Source organism: Pelodiscus sinensis, chromosome 27 (genome assembly GCF_052426305.1).
Source record: "Pelodiscus sinensis isolate ZL-2025 chromosome 27, ASM5242630v1, whole genome shotgun sequence".
Classification (NCBI taxonomy): domain Eukaryota; kingdom Metazoa; phylum Chordata; order Testudines; family Trionychidae; genus Pelodiscus; species Pelodiscus sinensis.
In genome coordinates, this window is record NC_143078.1 from 9,590,034 (window position 1) to 9,604,081 (window position 14,048).

Below are 14,048 nucleotides of genomic sequence, written 5' to 3' on the forward strand. Positions count from 1 at the left end.
GGTACAGCGGAGGGCAACCAAAATGATGAGGGGGCTGGAGCACACCACCTACGAGAAGATGCTGAGGGATTTGGGGCTTGCTTAGTCTGCAGAAGAGAAGAGTGAGGGGGGATTTGATAGCAGCCTTCAACTACCTGAAGGAGGGTTCCAAAGAGAATGGAGAGCAGTTGTTCTCAGTGGTGATGGGCGGCAGAATGAGGAGCAATGGTCTCAAGTTGCAGTGGGGAACGTCTTGGTTGGATATTAGGAAAAACTATTTCTCTTTGAGGAGGGTCTCTTCCAGCCCTAGAATTCTATGATTCTATGATTCCCTTACTCCTCATGAAGAGCAGGAGTAGAGGCACTGAGCAGGGGTGGAGGTACCCTCTGAATTCGACTTAGGGGGTCTATACTAGACCCACTAAATCAAACCAGGGAAGATCGATCACAGGAGCATCGATCTTCCATGTTGTGTAGACATGCCCTTGGTGGAGTTGACTGACTTAGAGGCTTCATAGGGGTAACCGAGTTAGTCTGTAAGGGGAAAAACTTAAAAAACAACAAATAGTCGAGCAGCACCTTAAAGACTAACAAAACATGTAGCTGGTATCACGAGCCTTAGTGGGCAAAACCCAGCTTCTTCAGATGACTTAGAGGGTTCACTGTGAAATCTTTGGAGGCAAGGTGCTCCGCTCTCTTATCTAGTCTCTCTCTCCGTGTCTCCTGAGAGGAACAGTGACACTGTCTCTGCCTGACTACAGCAGCGGGCTCAGAGCCTAGCCACCCCCCCTCAAGACTCAGCTCCCTCCCTAGGAACGTTTGGCAAGGAGCCGAGCCCTCTGCTGCTGCTGGAACCCTTCCAAAGCTTGGCTGTGCGGAGTCTATTTCATTCTTTGATTGTTTTCCTTAAAGGCAGAGAAATAACTCATCTCAGCAGGGGCGTAGATCTCACAGGGACATCCAACCTACAATACATTTAATTGAAGTACATTACACATTACACAGGTACGAGCGAGTCGGCGGCTTCTCTGGGCCCCTGAGCAAGGTGGGGGCAAGGAGGCGGCTACGGCAGAAAGCCGGGCGGCGGAGCCAGGCCGCATGGAATTGTAATGGCTTTCCCAGAGACGCTGTCCTTCATTTCATATTTCAGACACTTTTGGAGGGAGGGGGGGACCACCCTGCGCACCATCTGGGAAACCAGTTCTGGGCCGTGACCTGCCCAATCTCTCCCTGAAGGTAGGTAGGATTTATTTCAAAGGACGGGACGCTGGGAAAGCTAGTATGGATTGGAAGAAGTGCTAAAATGTTCCACAGGGTCCTCCGCTGCCTATCAACATGGCTTAGAGAGAGCAGGCCACCTGCGAAGAGAGCCGAGCTAGCATAGAAAGCCTGTGTACCTGCTGGAAAGGGGGAGATCTACCTGCAATGAAGTGCCGGCGGGTATCAAGTATGTTACCCTTCAGCTCAGAAACCCTGGATTGTTTTAAGAGGGGATCTACATTCTGCCCTTAATACTACGCATCTCCGTATGCACCTCGTACCCTAAACGGTTGCTGTGCACTATTAAACCGCTGATTCGTTCCACCCCAGAAGCGGTTGCATCTCAGGAAGAGCTGGAGCGATTCCTGTGTACTATATGTCACTAAGGATATGTCTAGACTACATGCCTCTGTCGACAGAGGCATGTAAAATAGGCTACCCGACATAGTCAATGAAGCGGGGATTTAAATATCCCCGGCTTCATTAAAATAAAAATGGCTGCTGCGCTGTGCCGGATCAGCTGATTGCCGGCACAGCGCACGAGTCAAGATGCAGATCGGTTGACAAGAGAAGCCTTTGTCGACCGCTCTTGTAAACCTCATTCCACGAGGCATAAGGGAGCAGTCGACAAAGGCTTCCCCTGTCGACCAATCTGCATTTTGACTCGCGTGCTGTGCTGGCAATCAGCTGATCCGGCACAGCGTGGCAGCCACTTTTATTTTAATGAAGCCGGGGATATTTAAATCCCCGCTTCATTGACTATGTCGGGTAGCCTATTTTACATGCCTCTGCTGACAGAGGCATGTAGTCTAGACATACCCCAAGTGCCTGGCTGTCTAAAAAGAGGGCTTTTGTGCCCTGTAGAACACACTGAAGCTGAGCAAAGCAGACAGCTGTGAACACATGGCAGTAATGCTTTATGTTCTGCATTGGCTACCTGTTAGCATGCAGGCGCAGTTTGGGGTGTCCGATACAGCAGCATAGTCGATCTGTGGAACTCCTTGCTTGAGGAGGTTGTGAAGGCTAGGACTATAACAGGGTTTAAAAGAGAACTAGATAAATTCATGGAGGTTAAGTCCATTAATGGCTATTAGCCAGTATGGATAAGGTATGGTGTCCCTAGCCTCTGTTGTCAGAAGGTGGAGATGGATGGCAGGAGAGAGGTCGCTTGATCATTACCTGTTCGATTCACTCCCTCTGGGACACCTGGTATTGGCCACTGTTGGTAGACAGGATACTGGGTTGGATGGACCTTTATGGTCTGACCCAGTATGGCCGTTCGTATGTTCTTATGCTGATTGTCCTCTGTCCCCAGGGCAGAAAAGAACGGCAACGGGGTCGGAGAAATCCTGGTACCTGCTAGTGCACTCGATCAAGGAACATTTTGCAATGCCTGTGGACTAGAGCTGGCGTGTGTGTTCAGTCCCCGTCTGACTCTGATGACCCAGAACCGCGGAATCTCTCCCTTTAGAGAACATATGCACTAATACATCCCGTGGTACTGCACAGTGGAAGAGAAAAGCTCATTTTCTTCACGGCTGGAAGCTTATCTCCCGACCACAGGTGTTTCTATTAGCAGCCACCACTGTCATTTCTAAACATTAAAAGTCAATTGGGTCTGACAGCTGTCCATTGCAGACTGTCCAATGTATCAGTAGCACACAGTAGCTGAAGAACAACAGGAGCTCCTACAAGATTTCCTCTCAAATCCAAAGGATCACTTTTAAAATGGGAAGCAGGATCACCAAGGGGCATGTGGCGCATAAGTGACAGGGGAGAGTGGGTGCAGGGAGACTAGGAGGGGGTAAGGGAGGACACTCCATTTAGTAACTGAAATTTGGTGGGGGCACAAGGAGCTGGCGCATCTCTCAAGTGCTACCACACATCACCTATGAGGCAGAGCGTTTAAGTATAAACCACAGAATGTCACTCAGGTGATAGGGGGCCCCAAGGGGATATGATAGAGGTCTTAGAAATTAGGAGACTAAGGGGTGGATAGGATAGAGGCCTATAAAATCATGACTGTTGTAGGAAAAGTGAATAAGGAGAAGTTATTTACTTGTTCCCACAATATAAGAACTTAGGATCACCAAATGAAATTAATGGGCAGCAGGTTTAAAACAAACAGAAGGAAGTATTTCTTCACTCAGCGCACAACCCGTGGAACTCCTTGCCAGAGGATGTGGTGAAGTCTAGGACTTTAACAGGGTTCAAAAAAGAGCTAGATAAATTCATGGAGGTTAGATCCATCAATGGCTATTAGCCAGGTTGGGTAGGAATGGTGTCCCTAGCCTCTGTTTGTCTGGGAATGGGTGACGGGGAGGGATCATATGAGGATTACCTGTTGTGTTCCCTCCCTCTGGGGCATCTGGCACTGGCCACTGTTGACAGACAGGACACTGGTCTAGATGGACCATTGGTCTGACCCAGTGTGGCTATTCTTAAGGGCAAATACACCTCCCTCAGAACAGAGTTTCACAGGCAACTTACACATGGGAAGCAAGGCCCAAGAGATGGGCCGATCAGGAGAAGCCCAAGGTCCCTTCCATTAGGTCACACAGAGCCAGTTACATGAAGGCCTCTAAAGGCCACCCTGGTACCACAGGATGCCCCAAAGGGTATTGGGCCAGCCTGCTGAGTGTGGCCCCCTCCCCTTCAGACAGAACACCTTGCTCGCAGGCCGCTGCACAGGGTACAGGGAGACAATGCACTCGGATTCCCCGGGCACAGCTCCGGTCTGGCCTCCCCTTGAAAGTGAAGCCAACCTGACTAGGTGGCTCAGGCGACTGAAAAATCCATACCACTGAGTGGGGTAATGAACCGACCTAGCCCCCCTGCCCGGGGTACACAGCGCTGCGTTTATTGACCCAGCTACTGCCTCTTGGGGAGGTGGGTTAGCTATGTCGAAGGGAGAACCCCTCCCGGGGGGGGGGGGGGGTGAAAAGCATCCACACTCGACGTGCAAGAGAGGTGCAGAGGCAGTGGTGCGGCGAGAGCATTTTGAGTGTAGAGAAGTGCGTCAAGGTGCCCTGAGGCTGCTCCGACCTACCCTAGAGGCAGGGCAGGCACTAGCCAGTCCTAGAATATGGGATGCAAAATCCCTGATCTCCTGTCCTGAGCACAGGAACAGAGTAACTTCATACAGTGTGATCCAGGGCGAAAGCATAAACCACATGAGTCCCCCCCACAAAAAATACAGCTGCACCATGGGGGGGGGGGGGGATTTGCATTTCTTTATTCCCCTTTCAGTCCCCCATACTTTCAGTGCCCTCCCCGAAATGCGCACAACTAGCAGTTCCCTTGCCAGCTTCCTGCGTGGATTTGCACTTGGCCGATTTTATGGAAAGGCCTCGTTTGGCTCCTCTCTTCTCCAAGGCTATGTCTAGACTGCAAGCCTCTTTCGAAAGAGAGCGTGTAGACTGTACGCGGAATTTCGAAAAAGCAAGCCGCTTTTTCGAAAGAAAGCACCCAGTGAGTCTGGATGCTCTCTTTCTAAAAAGCCTGTTTGCTTTCAAGAACGCCTTCTTTCGAAAGAGCACTTTCGAAAGAAGGCGTTCTTCCTCGTGGAATTAGGTTTACTACCGTCGAAAGAAAAGCCGCATTCTTTCGATTTAATTTCGAAAGAACGCGGCTGCAGTCTAGACGCAGGTGAAGTTTTTTTGAAAAAAGGCTACTTTTTTCGAAAAAACCCCTGAGTCTGGACACAGCCCAAGTGATTTCTCTTCATGCTAGTAACTGACCTTCCATTCAGCTCTGGCGGCTTTCACAGCACACAGCGTTCGTTCAGCACCATCTTGCTAACTCCCTGATGCCTGGGAAAGCCATTTCCTCCATGAAGGACCCAACCTCAGCAGGTAGATTTCAAACTCGACTCCATGAGTCCCTCTCCTCATTGGCGTGGTTACACTTTCTCTCAATACATTACAGATATTTGCAGCCTCTCTTAGGGTATGTCTACACTAGCTCCTAGTGGAACGAGGAGTAACAGTAGTTCGAATTAGGCTCTCTAATTCGAACTACCTACTCCGTGCCGCGTGTGGCCACGGGCACGGAGTTCGGACTAAGGGGGATTTAAAAATGGCGGCGCCCGGGAACATGCAAATGAAGCCCGGGATATTTAAATCCTGGGCTTCATTTGCAACTCCGGTTGCCCTCATTTGCCTATCTAGCTCGAACTAACGAGCTAGTGTAGACATACCCTTATTGTAAAGCCAGCTGGGAGCGACGAGGAGGCAAAATCTAGGTTCCATGGAGATAGATGCTAAGAAAAAATGGAAGGAAAAAAGGATGAAATATAAATATATAGATCGATAGATATGTAACCTAGAGGCACTGAGAAAGGAAGAATGAAATCTCCAAAAAAGCCTTAATGAAGCGCCTTGTTAAGAGTGTCATGCAGTAGATAGAGGTAGCTAGCCCCTAAGGTCCCAGGTTTAATTCCACCTGCCAATAAGCCAGGTCTATCAGTTTGACAGACAGGCAGGTCTGATGGAGCGTGTGGAAGTTCTCCAGAGTTACATCCAGGGTTTTTTTCTAAACAGAGGAAGATCATCTGAATGCAGCATCCCAGTGGAGTGGGGATACCTGGGGTGCCAGAAACACTCTCCTCTGTTCTGCAGAGGGCTTGTTTTTTAACTTGGCCCCAGAGACCACTGACTACATGATGGCCTGCTCTCACACCACAGACTGTTGGCCCAGCTTTCCAGTGTAGATCAAGATACAGCCCTGCGGGGATACAAAATTGGTAGCCTCATTTGCAAAAATTATCCTCGGATACGGCTATCCAGGGATGCGGATCCCCATGGATATAAAGTGGCTGTCTACAAATGGGCAGGGCTCTAGCTACAGAATTGGTAGCCACATCGGCAAAAAATGAGCCCCGGAGACCCACATCCATGGCTGCGGCTATCCGTGGATTTGCAGGGCTTTAGGGACACGTGACTTGTGAGAGGTCTGACCTTAGAAATCCCATGACTCATATAGGCTCTTCACATCGCCCTGTTGTGTCCTTGCGGAGCATCTCCTTGGCCGGGGACCCAGCCTCTCCTGTGCAGCGGGTGAGGAAGTGGGTTTTCAGGGCAAGTGAGGGAGGTACTGCTTTGAAATCCCTCGGGTGAATAGGGTCCGCAATAGGCCACCCTGGCTGGGTTTGGAGAGACCGTCCTTTCTCCATGAGCCCTAGAGACTCTCATTACTGAGTCCAGGCTTTCGAGGGAGGAAGGAGACGAGGCCTCCAGCCCAGGGATGGGCAATAATTTTTTACCAGGAGCCACTTCAGAAATTTTTGAAGTGGCCCCCGGTCACACTGGAAGAGGCGGGGCCTCAAGCGGAAGGGGCAGGGCCAGGATACTTCTGGGCTTCCCCACCCACAAACCATTATCAGTCTGGGAGTGGGGGAGCGCCCTTCCCCCCTCCCAGGTTCCCTCTAAGCACCCATGCCCCTGGCGGTGGGAAGAGACTTCCCACACTCCCCCACCCCCAGGCCAATCAGGGCTTGGAGGCGGGAGAGCGCGCGCAAAGTCTCCTCTCACCTGCCAGGAGCACGTGGTGCTTCTAAGCACCGCACGCTCCTTGCAGGATGGAGGAAAGTTTGTGTGCTTCCTCCTGCCATCCCCTAATTGGCCTGGGGGCGGGGGAGTAGCTGGGCCCCCATGGGCCAGCTTAACCCGCTTGGCAGGCCGGATCCGGCCCCCAGAGGCCCTTTTGCCCACGCCTGCTCCAGCCTGTAATCAACCCCCCAGCTCTCGGGAGAAAGGAATGGTACGTTCCTAGGCTCCGGGGACCAGGATCTGGCCTGGTATCACAGTGGGACAAGTCAGAGGCTGCTCCAGTCAAGTCAGCAAAGTGGCACGTGATAACGGGGAGTTTGGGTCGCTTTCCCCACGTCCCACCCTAAGGAACAACTTAAAATAGTTGGCAGCTCCAGCAAATTCCAGTCCCCACTTGCTGCCAGATTCAAAGGAGAAATGGGGAGGGAGGTCACAAGCATCCGCCAGACACAGCAAGAGAGAGCAGAGGCTGGGAGAGCTCAGAAAAGAACACATGCAGGGCAGTGGTGGGGCATGTGTGGACACACAAAGGGGAAGGGAAAGCACATGCGGTGCACAGGGGCCTAGCTGGGACCTATTTACAGTATCAAGGGGGCTTATCTTTGCTGCCCAGGGAGCTTACAGGAAGCCAAAGTACAGGGACGAACACACTGGAGTATATATGTAAGCGGGGGAAGGGTCCCGCTATTGTGGGGAACTTTCCTGGCTTCTATGCTACTCCAGTGAAATGGACCAGCAAAAGGATCTGAGTCCCTGCTCCCACTTCTTATACCTAAAGGCCTCTCTGACCCTGAGGGCTCTCCTGAGAAGCAGAGTCCTCGAAATCCCAACAAGGCTGGGCCCAGGTTTTCTGGGGCTTAATCCCCAACCTTGTAGTCACTTGGGGCATGGGCTAGGGTGTCCCCACTCCGGGGTGCTCTCTTCACACTGCATGCTTTCTTGGCCCAGTGATCACTATATACAGCTCAAAGCAAATACAATTTATTAAACAGCAACTGATTCAAAATAAAAGAATAAGGAAAAAATGAGAAAGGTTAAATGAGAACACATAGTCCTGCCCTGTAGCATGGGGACATCACAAACAGCAGTTTACAGAGTGCAAGGACAGTTCACAGTTGTTCCTTATAGATCCCAGGGCTGTCTCTCAGGATGGTTTAATAGATGAGCTTTCGTGGGCCAGACTCACTTCCTCAGATCATATTCTGGAAGAGAATTGGCATGACCATATATACCAAAGGAATACAATGAAAAAAGGAAACACATTATAAACTGACAAATCAGATTTAGTACAGAAGGTGGGGTGAGGGAGAAGGAGGGAAGGAGGGAGGAAATAGCTATTTATGAATCACTGAATGGCTAAATTTAAATTAATAAAGTGTCAAATTTAAGCATGAATGAAAGTAATCTGGTGTTAAAGTCTCTTTGAAGTAAGATGCATGTAGTAAGGTCGTTAAGACTATGTCCAGGTAGGTTGAAACAGAAAGCAACTGGTTTTTCCTTGTGAAGATGTCTGATTTGTGGGCATTAATTCTTTGGCGAAGTGTCTGAGAAGTCTGTCCAATATACTTAGCAAAAGAACACTGTTGGCACATGATGGCATAAATTATATTTCTGGATGACAGGAATATGTGTTCTTGATCATATAACTGACATGGTTAGGTCCAGTGATGGTGTCACCAGAGTAAATATGTGGACAAAGTTGGCAACGGGGTTTGTTGCAAGGGAAAGTTCCAGGGTTGGTATTAATGCGGTATGTCCTTGACTTTAACACCAGATTACAGAGGGAAACTTCAGAACTTTAATGCATGCTTAAATTTGACACTTTACGAACGGGCCTTAACAAAGATGATAATTACCTTACTCATTACAAAGATAGCTTCCCCTCTTATCACCCCTGATTAGCCATTCATTGATTCCCTCCCTCTCCCTCACCCCACCTTCTGTACTAAATCTGATTTGTCAGTTTTATAATGTGTTTACTTTTTTCATTGTATTCCTTTGGTATATATGATCATGCCAATTCTCTTCCAGAATATGATCTGAGGAAGTGGGTCTGGCCCACGAAAGCTCATCACCTAATAAACCATCTTGTTAGTCTTTCAAGTGCTACATAGTTTTTCCTTTTGTTGTAGCAAGATCAGACTAACCTGGCTACCTCTCTATTACTATTCTTCTTTTCTCAGACAGACCCACAGAATCCCAGCTCACACGGAGGACAGGACCTGGCCTCCTAATTTCCTCATTGGCCTGTCCAACCTGTGCTGAGCTGGAGTGTTGGCCTCTTTCCATTGTCCCTGGGGTCTTTCAGTCTCAAGGCCTTGATTTCTCATGGATCCTTCCCCTTTTGCTACTGGGAGCTGGCCAACCAAAAACTCCCACTGAGTTTTAGTAAGAGGCTAACGGTCCCCTTACATATACTTAATAAGAAGTGGGAAATGGCACACCAGAACTCTGGGGTCTGTTCCTGGCTCTGACCAGCTACAGCCAATCAACTGTGTCTCTCTGGGCCTCAGTTTTCCCACCTGTAAAATAGGCATAATGATACCACCCTCCTTTGTAAGTCCTATGAGACCTGCTGATGGCAGTGCTATATTTGATCTAGGTATCTGCCTTGTCTATATCCATTGGAGGCTGCAGGCCTCCTGACACTTAACCAGCAGGGCCTGTTTTTAACCACTAAACACTGTGTCTGTGGGCATGTCTACAGCAGGAAATTATTTCAAAGTTACTACATTTGATTTAACTCCTGATTTTACAATATCGAAATAGCGTGTCCCCACTATGGGGAGCCTCGAAATTAGTCCAAGGCAGAGCTCCGTTAATGTGAACATGCTATCTCAACTTAAAGCCCCAGGAAGCACTGGGCAGTAGTTAGTCTGAATGACTCTGGGGAGTCGTTATTTTGAAATAGCAGCACAAGAGCATCCACACTACCACTATTTTGAAAGAACTATTTTGGAATTAGTGTTAATCCCCAAGGGAAGGAGGAGTATAGATTTCTAAATAAGCGGCCTGTTATTTCAAAATAACGAGCTTGGTCGTGTGGACGCGGGATGATTTGCTTCCTGCTAGCAAGAGATTCTCCCATTGTGCCACTCTGGCTCTAGAAAACGTGTCATTTATTTATTTCGTTTGAGGGAAAACATTAAAGCCTCTCCCATGGAAACAGCGTGACCCCAGAGGATCTGGGGACCCAAGGTGGCAAAGACTTTCCAGTGAAACACAAGCATTGTTTATAAAACACCCACCAAATAACTCTCCATAGAGTCAAAGTTTCCAGGAGCGGCACTGGGGCTGCTCTCCGAAGCCACATTGTCTCCGAGTGACCCGTCTCTCTCCTCAGACTCTCTCAAATCTCAATTCAAGAATGTTGTTTGGGTTGAAAAAACTATTACTAGGAAAAGTGAGATCATGGGTAAGGAGGAAGGTCCAGGGAGAATTAACTTTCCCCTCCTGATTCGGGTTTTTGGGATGGAAGGTTGTACCAAGGCTTGGCAGAATTCAATGTTTTATATAATTTAATGGCTAATATCAGTCTTTATTGTGAAGCTTTTTTTCCCCCCAATGTTGATTGATTTAAATGATCACAGTTGCATGAAATGACAGGGCAGAGGGGCAGGCAGATTTTTAATGAGAGTAAACATAGAGACTGAAAAAACTAAACTGTTAACACAAAATTATCAACATCATGTGTTAAAATATACAAAGCAAATAGCCTTAAATCAACAAGCCATCTCTGTTTCTACTGTTCACTGGCTAGTGTCTTTATAACAAGCATAACTTAAAATTCTAAATGACTACATTTTGGCTGTTATAAGTTCTCAAGCATAATTTTTTTACTTTTTTCATCTATTTCTATTATCAATGGAAGTATTTCTTCATCGTGTGTATGTGTATCTACGCATGGTGAAATCTGTGTTTACTAAATAAGGAATATAAAGGATAATAAACAAATAAATAAGGAAGTGTTATTTACTCCTCTCATACAAGAACTAGGGGTCACCAAATGAAATTTATAGGCAGGAGTTTAAAACAAACAAAAGGAAGGTTTTTTTCCACACACTGTACAGCCAACCTGTGGAACTCCTTGCCAGAGGTTGGTGTGAAGGCCAAGACTATACCATAGTTCAAAAAAGAATTTGGTAAATTCATGGAGAGTAGGTTCATCAATGGTTATTAGCCAAGATAGGCAGGAATGATGTCCCTCGCCTCTGTTTCTCAGAAGCTGGGAATGGGTGATCACTTGATGATTCCCTGTGCTGTTCATTCCCTCTCGGACACTTTGGCATTGATCACTGTCAGCAGGCAGGATACTGGGCTAGATGGACCTTTGGTCTAACCCAATATGGATGTTATGTTCTAATTTTTACTGATACAAAGCTAATTCTTCCAAGCCTAGTTAGAACTACTGGTTACAGCCAGATGTTATGTAAGTGCCATGCAAGCTTTCTATGCACTCTTTGACCAAGACATTCTCATCCATCACATGCACTAATAACCCTCTGCCACCTTCACCCTGGCCTTCCTTCCGAACCTTTACTGCACTCTGCTAGAGCACCTCAAGACCACCCAGTTCCACTGCAGCTCTGTCAACACACCTGAGTCCAGACCTGCAGCATCCCTGTCTACTTCTCTCTTTGACTCCAGCAGCACTTCCACTTCTCACCCCTATCCTGCCCCAGGCCTGGCCATGCTATGATTGTTGTTTCTATAGTAGGAGAGCCTAGAGGCTCAAGGCAGGACTGAGCCCCCTTGTGCAAGGTGATGTACAAATATAGTTAGATGTGGTCCCACCTTGGGAAGAGTTTTCTATCTAAAAGGACTAGAGCAGTGTTCCTTAAACAGTGTTCCGCAGCACACCAAGGCAGTCGGAGGTGCGCTGTGGAGAACAACGAAATTCAAAATGGCCGCTCTTAAAAGGGCAGGTGACCTTTTTTTTTTTTTTGGCTCAATAACTTTCCCTCTGACCCTTTTGTTAGTTCGTTAGTTCGTTCGTTCGTTCGTTCGGTGTTCATCGGTTTTGAAAAATTTAAGAAACACTGGACTAGAGAGATGGACAGTGATAGATGGAAGCAGAATGTCAACATGTTTTGGGGGTTTTTTTGGGTCAATGAAGAACCTGTCCAGGGGCTCGGATACGCCAGGAGCCTACTCTTCCATGGGAAGGCTAAGCAAGCCACACAAGGGAGCAGGGTTTGAGAGGTGCTTGGTTTCCCAGAGTCACGCTTCCCAGGAGCAGCATGTTTCAAGTGAGCAGACGGAGTTCTGGGGCCGCTGCTTATATTTCCTGGGGAAGAGGCTATGCCCAACCCCTGGGACGAAGGGAGGGATTTTTGAGGGTTCAAAGGGGGGGTTGCAAGCAGGGGGGTGGCACTTGGTGCCACTGGGTGTTACCGGTGTCATGAGGAGAGAGGAAAGGGAGTTTGTTGTTTCAGGGAGCAGCATGAAACTGGGGACCCCAGCAACGTGTGATTGAGAGATCCAGCTCGGATGGCATCGTTGGTTCTGACAAGTGGGAGGACAATGAGAGAAAGGGTCCTGGTGACCTGCCCAGCTGGGGGTGGGAGGGATGGATGGAGGAGAGGAGAAGCGGAGAAGAGAGGGGCCCAGGCGACCCTGTTTACCTGATAGAAGACAAAGGACAGAGGAAGGGCACTGATATTGGAAGCTCACCTGGAAGGAGGGAGTTTCTGGACTGGGCACAGGGAACAAGGGACATTCAGACGTGCTGGGGGGAGAGAGGCCAGGCCTAGAGTTGAGAGAGTTCCTAGGCTGTGTTCCTACGCTCAGCAGACCCTCCTGTTTTGCTGAGAGACTCTCCAGGCTAGAGTGGAGGGCCCAGGGGTCCAGAGTGAGAGGATTCCCTGAGAGAGCCCATGGCAGAGACAGGTGAGCTGGAGGCTCAGAGATGTGCGGTCTCAGGAGATGGAGGGGCTTAACCCCCAAGAGACAGTGGGCCCCCGAGAAGGGTTGTCCTACTGAAGGGGTCTCCGCCGGGGGGCACGACCCGTGAGTCTGTGACAACCCCAAATACCCCTTTCCCAGGCGCAGGCTCTTATAACACACTTCAGGAATGAAATGATTTCCTTGCTATGCTACCGGGCACAAGCCGGTGCGTCCCACCCTGGCTGTTCCCCTGGGAATGTAAGAGACCCTCTGATCTCTCCGACTGCACCCTTCCAGAACAAACAGCAGCTTCTCCACTGGATGAGTCCATGCAGCCAGGCCCCTCCCTAGGAACATCTGTTCTTTCCAGCTACAGTGTGTGCTCCTCATAGCAAAATTGTCGTGGGTTATTAGGGTCACTGCAAGCATCCCGAAAAGCAGTGGTAGTTTAGGCTGGGATTGGCAAAGGAATCCAAGTAAATACAAATCTCTAAGGCAGCCTGGCAGTCAGCGCCTGTTGAACTGAACTAATTTATTCCAGGCTCCTTCAGAAACCCTACCCCCGATGCCCTGAATGCTGCTGTATTTAGGGGTGATTAGCAGCTGGATGAGGATCTATTGGTTTTTCTTTGGTGAAGGGCGGGGGGAGGAAATGTTTGAATAACTCGTAATTATGACTTGCAGCTTTAAAAATACCATGTGCATTGAGAGCTGGTGAAAGCCGATAGCCCTGGAGTTACAAAGGCCTCTTGCTTCTCCAGAGGCAAGTTGGCAGGGAACGAGGTGGAATCTGGAAGCAGCTTGGACGGCCATGGCCCGTGTGATGGATGAATAATGATATTTAAGTCCCTGCAAGGGCCCATTTTATCCACACATCTCAAGGCGCTTTGCAAAGCTGGATAACTGTGTTATCTTCATAACACAGACGGGGAAACGGGCACTGAGCAGTGAAGTCACTTGCATACGTTTACACCAGCAAGCTAACATCTGTGAGAAAACTGGGAGCAGAGCCCTCTGGGCAAGAAGGGTCGGGCAGCACTTGGTGTGCCAGCCTCGGATTCTGAACACTCAGCTCCAGTTCCTTTGTCTATCTGGATCTGGGCAAATTCCTGCGGGCTTGTCTACATGGGAGTTATTCCCTTTTGCAAGTGGATTAAGCTGATTTGGAGTCAGAGCATCCACATGTGGCATTAATCAAGAACAGTGAATCCACTTTCAATGAACAAAAACAAGGAGTCCGGTGGTACTTTAAAGACTAACAAGTGGAGTAAGGTATTAGAGCCTGGCAGACAGAAAAATTTCCAACACAGACTGCAGAGAGAAACTGTGGTGCTGAAATTCATATGCAAATGTGACACCCTGAACCAAGCTCTA